Genomic DNA, 7,090 nt, shown 5'->3' on the forward strand with positions numbered 1-7,090 from the left:
TGCTGTCCATCCCTTCCCAAAGTGGTACAGCATGGCGCCAACGGCTGGCTTGTCTACGACCGAACTCATTCGTTCGACCGCTCTCCATTCAAGGTCGTTCAACTAAGAAAACTCTTTACGCGTGACGTGATAGCCATCTTGAGGGGCTGGAAAAATCTCCCTACTTCTTCATCGAACATGTCCATGTTGGATGGAACGTGCGTAGGTCGTTGAAAAGACTACGAAGTGCTACTAGGTATAATGGGGCACCTTTCACTAGTACTGGTAAGTACTAGCTACCTTACACTGATTACAGTGAAGGTGAGGTGTCTCGAAATTTCAGGCACACGAAGGCAAAGAGGATGGTTTCTACGAAGCTAATGGTATTTAGCTTCTTATGAGGCCTAAGCGTAAAGTTGGCTTCTGAGAGCTGGTATGCAGCCTTATTTCCTTCCAGCACTTCTATCTCTTCATGCATGACTATCTTTCATCCTTCTTGCTTGCTGCTGCGCAACGCTTCGCAATAGTTCGGGATCGCTCTCACATACGTGAGCTACGACGCTATCTTCATGGCCTTGCTGCTCCTGAGTACCAAAAGACTGCATCTATTGCGTTGCGTACTGCGTCACCTAGACCTGTCGAACTCGTAACATCTGATTGGCCGCCGAACTCAAGAGCTCTCTGTAGCTGACTATATTGCATATCGTTCAGAGTTTCGATGTCCTTCACGTGTTGCGTGACCACAAATTGTTCTCCTTTTGCAGAAATACCCTGTAGTCCTTGGTTTCGTCGCTGCGTCCGATGATAACGCCGACTTGAGACCTCTTTGCGAGCAAATTCTTTCGCGGGTTGCGTTATACAAACTATATAGATTCAAAACCTGCAATTTCACACACAAAATCAGGAGCACGCTTCTTGAGTAACTCCATCGGAGATGCTCGCTTTTCGTAAGCGCTTGTTGGGCTGCGATTGAGAATGTATGAAGCATACTCAACCGCATAACCCCAGAACTACAAAGGGTTGTCGACTTGCAAATATCATCGAGCGAGCCCTGTTAGGTACTGTCGGGTGGATTCGCTCAGCTTTTCCATTCGAGGCTTGATTTCTCGTTTCACTGACTTGTCTTGAAACAGCTGTAGGCTTGCAAGAACGGGCAACGTTCTTATACTCGTCTCCGTCATCTATCCATGGCACATGGAGGCGACAGCCGAACTGACGCTAAGAAAATACCATAAAATGCTAGAATTTCTTCGCCGGTTAATGCTTGGTCTTGGTGAGAAATACGGGACATAAATTTGACTCATGATCCACCAATTTAAGTACCGATTTCCGAGTCGGTCCCTTAGTCATCGGACCCTTAAGATTCGAGCATATGACAGTCGATCGGCGAATGAGCACACGTGTCCTTGTGCGACTGCACATTCTTCGTTTGCTTCTCTTCAGCGCATGACATGTTGAATGGTCCGTTATTTTGATGCCAGACGCTGGATCTCTTGCCATCCACCCAGCCGCATCGTAAGCCGAATGACCTAGGCGCTGGTGGAAGTATACAGTGATCTACTCTGAATGTTTTTGGCCGACTCGTCCGATATTTCATTTGTAACCATCGCCGTAAAACGTAGCATGCTAATGGCCATTCCGACCATCAGGACTGGGTGTACAGAATCGCCACCAAGTAACCCAACCTTTACCATACCGGCCATTTAGCGACAACAGTTGCCGAGCGTTATCGGCGTGTCACGGTTGCAAAAAAGCCGGTTCACATATATTGGGACTGCTCCAAAGCACAAGCGTGCTGGAGTAAACTTATCAAACACTGGACCGGTGAACGGGACGTGGGGCCCTTTTAGAACGCGAAGCTTCCTCAAGAGTGTGAATCGTCATGTATTACACCATAATACAGTTTTACTTTTTCTCTATTCTAAAAGCCTTAGAACTAATCTTTGGTAGCTAAGACTACTTAGCTAGCTGTAATTTCCCCTGCACGTCGTGTAACGGGGTGTATCGCTACATGAAATTAACACTTCAAGGTTGTTAATTAATATATAATCTAAAAGGTAGATAATATATGGAGGATATTGCTTTATATAGTAATGTTCAGAAATATTATCCATAAATAGGTATAGGCCATTATATCTATTTATTCCGCAGACTAATCAGCTGTAGATGAAAGCAAAAGAAAGAGACAGATAAGATAAGATTTCAATTGCATGTTTAGTATTAGTTTATAATTTAAGTTAGCATTTACAAGATAGATAAAAGATTTACTTAATTATATTAATACAGTTTTCATTTAACCCTCTTTAAGCTAGTTACCTTACAGAATAGCCTTTTTCTGCACGAACTTGTGAACGTGAAGTAACGTAAGGCACCACTCGCAACTAGCAGTGCGATGTGGACTTTTACTGAAGCAGTACAAGTCGTAGTGCCCCGATACACCTGGTAGCACTTTGTAGTCCATCCGAGGACCACATTTCCTTCACCTAACATGGAAATGTTTGATGATAGTGGGAATGCGCATTACGTTTCGCGTAAAAGCTACTCCTTTATAAGTGAAATAGAAGGGAATGCGGTCGACCGAATGAGTTCGACCGTAGGAAACGATGCCGATTTGGTAATACTGTCCATTTTGGTCAGAGATGCCCTCCATTCAGCCATCGCCAAGTTCATACAACATGAACTTGACGAGATGAAAGAGAAGGTAGCCTTGCTGAATCAGCAAGGCTCTCAACAGGCAGAACTGTTGAGGTTACAACAGGTACAGACCCCAGTTCCTGGGATGACGCAAACGCGTCGTCCCGAAACCTTAAAGATTGACATCTCTAAGTACAGGGGGGTCGAAAAAAAAGAATCCCTCTTTAGGTGGTTTATCGAGTTGGACGATGCCATAAGGGCACGCCACATCATCGACAAGCAAATGCAAGCCGCAGTCGCTCAATCAATTTTGGCAGGTCGTGCCAAAACTGGGGCATTGGGCCTTACGTTGCGCGACCCATACGTCTTTAGATCGCTAGTGGCTTTCAAAGCGCAACTCAAACAGACGTTTGAACCACCAAGAACTGAATTCAGAGCTCGCTCAGAGCTTCTGAAACTCAAGCAAGGCAAGCGTGATGTTCACGCATTTGTCCAGCACATACGACTCTTAGCGAGTTGTATTACAGATAGCCCAGTCCATGAAGACACGTTGATTACGGTGTTCATGCAAGGTCTTACGGATGGTCCCGTAAAGATCCACCTGTTCCGCTTGGAACTGGATACGCTTGAAGAAGCAATATCCGTTGCGGAACAGGAGGACTTTAGCTTGAGACAGGCTCAAGCTAGTTCGTCATCATATCGTCCTCCAAGACGACACGAGTTAGAAATTCCAAAGCCCATGGACCTCTCTTACGTCAAAAGCGAGAGACCTCGCTTTTCGAGCAATAAGCGATTGCAGAAATGCTATCGCTGCCAAAAATTAGGTCATGAGTAAAGTTCCCCACGCCCAGCACCGAAAAATACTGAACGTAATTCTGGACCGTATTCCAAAAAAGGCAACGGTTGCGGGTCCGAAGTTGTTGCGAAATCGCAACAGCGAGGTGGCTCGCCAAAAACGGTCAGGGTCAGTAGGGGCGCAACGCCCTACTGATCCAGCAAACAACAAGAGAATTTGCAAATCTCTTGACTAAAGTTGCTCCAGACACACAATCATTATGTGTCTCTGCACCTGGTGATGAGGTATCCCACGTCACCTTGAACTTAAAAGTGACAAATAATATGTCACTCAGAGCCGTAGTGGTCTGGGAAGCGTCGAATAACTTTATTCGTTGCCAGTCACTAGAGGGTCGTAGACTCAAATATGTTGAGCGCGACATCCCTCCAACGAGGACGACGGTGCGACTAGCGACAGGCGCATCGACAGCAGTGATGAAACGCGTAGTGAAATTTCACTACACGTTAAGAGATTTAAAGTATGATAATGATTTCATCGTACTGGATTTGGATGACGAATTTGATGTCATCGTAGGTTTACCTTAGCTCAGAAAATACGAGCCAAGGATCAGCTGCCAGCATCGATCCGTAAAGATGCCTGCTACTTGTTCATCAGATGGCTATCTGATGAACGTCTTGGAGCGTTTACAAGCGTGTGGATGTACTAGGAGTGAGTGCGATGGCCTCACTTGTGGTACGGTCGTTAGTACAACTGCACAAGATCACAGTGTGATTACTAATCACACTNCGCGACCCATACGTCTTTGGGTCGCTAGAGGTTTTTAAAACCCGACTCAAACAGACGTTTGAGCCACCAAGGGCTGAGTTCAGAGCTCGTTCAGAGCTTCTGAAACTTAAGCAAGGCAAGCGTGATGTGCACGCATATGCCCAGCACATACGACTCTTAGCGAGTTGTATTACCAATAACCCAGTCCATGAACACACGTTGATTACGGTGTTCATGCAAGGTCTTACGGATGGTCCCGTAAAGACCCACCTGTTCCGCTTGGAACTGGATACGCTTGAAGAAGCAATATCCGTAGCGGAACAGGAGGACTTTAGCTTGAGACAGGCTCAAGCAAGTTCGTCATCATATCGTCCACCTAGACGACACGAACTAGGAGGTCCAGAACCCATGGACCTTTCCTATGTCGAAAGCGAGAAACCTCGCTTTTCGAATAATAAGCGATCGCAGAAATGCCATCGCTGCCAAAAATTGGGACATTACGCTCATGAGTGTAGTGCCCCACGCCCAGCACCGAAAGGTACTGAACGTAATTTTGGATCGTATGCCAAAAAGGGCAACGGTCGCGGGTCCGACACTGTTGTGAAATCGCAACAGCGAAGCGGACCGTCAAAAAAACGGTCGGGGTCAGTAGGGGCGCAACGCCCTACTGATCCAGCAACATCAAGAGAATTTGCAAATCTCTTGACTAAAGTTGCTCCAGACACACAATCATTATGTGTCTCTGCACCTGGTGATGAGGTATCCCTCATCACCTTCACGTTAAAAGTGACAAATGATTTGTCACTTAGAGCCCTAGTGGACTGCGGAGCGTCGAATAACTTTTGGCTCATATTTCTAAGCCAAGGTAAACCTACGATGACATTAATTTGTCATCCAACTTCAGCAACGGAATGCAGACAAACATGGAAGAGCAAATGTTCATTCATTTCAAATTATTGATGTAGTGCTACTCTCTACGGTAAACCTACCTAAGCGTGTAGTCACTGATGTGGGTAGCAGCAAATTACTACCCAAGTTCTTTGGACCTTTCCGAGTACTGCATCGCACAGGCAATGCCTACACAACAGAATTGCCACGAAGGATGCGAATGCATCCTACGTTTTACGTTGGTCGGCTCCGCCCGTACCATCAGTACGCTGCTTCTTTTGAGGACGGATTCGACCACCCTTTTCAAGAATCCCCAAAAGATTCTTGTGATCGCGAACCAGATTCTCATGTTGAACCTGAACTTTCTCATGCCGGTTCCGAATATTACCGATACTACGATGAGCTGACGACAGATCATCGCGAACAGCATGGTATTTCCGTTCGTACTCCAACATGGAGTTCGCACTCTTCGAACGGTCTTCCAACCGCTTGATATGGTGAGCCTGCACCGTCTGCTCCAACGAGCGATGCTTGCCACGCTCGTGGTCAAATCCCTCCTCCAAATCATGGAGGTAGTGATCGATTTTGTCGATCTTCGACATTAGATCCGCATACGGGTCGGATCTAATTTTCCCTCCTCCACCACAACCATTGGTGGATTCCCACGGTGGTCAACGTTTCCTTGTGGAACGTATAAAGAGCCACCGTGATGTGAAGGGGCAGCGAACGAGTTATCTTGTTCGCTGGCGTGGTTATCCACCTTCACATGACAGCTGGGAGCCTCGTTCCCAGCTGGTTGCTGACGTTGAGGGCCTCGTCCGTCAGTATGACGAGACCCATCCGATGGTTCGGAAGGCCCATCGGAAAACACTCGCCCCTGGCGCTTGTAGATCGATTGCAAAACGTCAATTGCACCACGCATCTCAATAAAGATGCGAGTCCTTCCCCTGGGCGAAGAAAGGGAATAGCATCCCCTTTTACCCTCTTCGAGTTGTCAACAAAACACGGACAGGGAACACCGCACATGAGGCATGAAAACCCAGCCTCACGTGACAACCGATGCAGTTTATACTTTGCATCGGTTCGAGTTTGCTTCTTCAACTTAAAGCGAATCGCGAGAAGTATCTGACGCCAGGCTTCGCGTCGAATGTCTTTGACATTGCGAATGAACGCGCTCTAGGCTTGCTTAAGCGAGACTTTATCTCGCTTATTTTTGCCGCTAAACCATCGATGCTTAAGAAAAGCATCGAGATAAAAATCTTCCTCAGCGCGAAAGTTCTTCGCGCTGGGATCAAGGCCATGTAGCTTTGTCGCAATAAATAAAGGATAATTATTGTGAGGAGTAGTTTCTCCAGACAAGCTATTGATTAACCTTTCTGGCAAAAGCCACGGCTTCTTTTCAAGGGCGAGATGAGACATTTACTGTCTTCACTCCCCTGAGTGGAACCCACTGAAGCAGGCGTACCACAAGAACTTTTCTTACGATGGCTTACGCCATCGTCATCACCTTGCACAGAAACACATGCAGGTGACCGTAATGGAAACGGAACCGGCGATGAGGGATCATCCTCATCGTCGGAACCAAATAGACTATTATCTCGTCTATCAGAATGAGCTCTCTCATTCGAAGGCTCATATAGTTAGCCGCCTGACGTCTATCAGGTGACTGTTCCATTCTCCCCGAGTCGGCCATTTCGTCCGACTCGCATTCGTAGTCGACCTCCAAAGAGGGGTCGTATTCTCGTGGTGAATCACCACGTGCACTCGCAACATCGAGTGTTGTGCGAGTGGAAGACACTACAAACAGACGTTCCGTCTGCCGCAAGAGATAACAATGCGTCACCCGCGGCTGCACGAACCGCAGCCGAAGGCGCAGTACTATCGACACCCCGCATGAGTTTATTGTTCATGCGATGGAATTTAAAATGACGGTTCTGACCAATCAACATCATTTTTAAAATTAAGTGGTCACATAGTGACCACTCCATCCAATGACAGTAGTCAGAGTGATTGTCGTTTAAGGGAGGG

The sequence above is a fragment of the Bremia lactucae genome, linkage group LG18 (assembly GCF_004359215.1).
Source record: "Bremia lactucae strain SF5 linkage group LG18, whole genome shotgun sequence".
Classification (NCBI taxonomy): Eukaryota; Oomycota; class Peronosporomycetes; order Peronosporales; family Peronosporaceae; genus Bremia; species Bremia lactucae.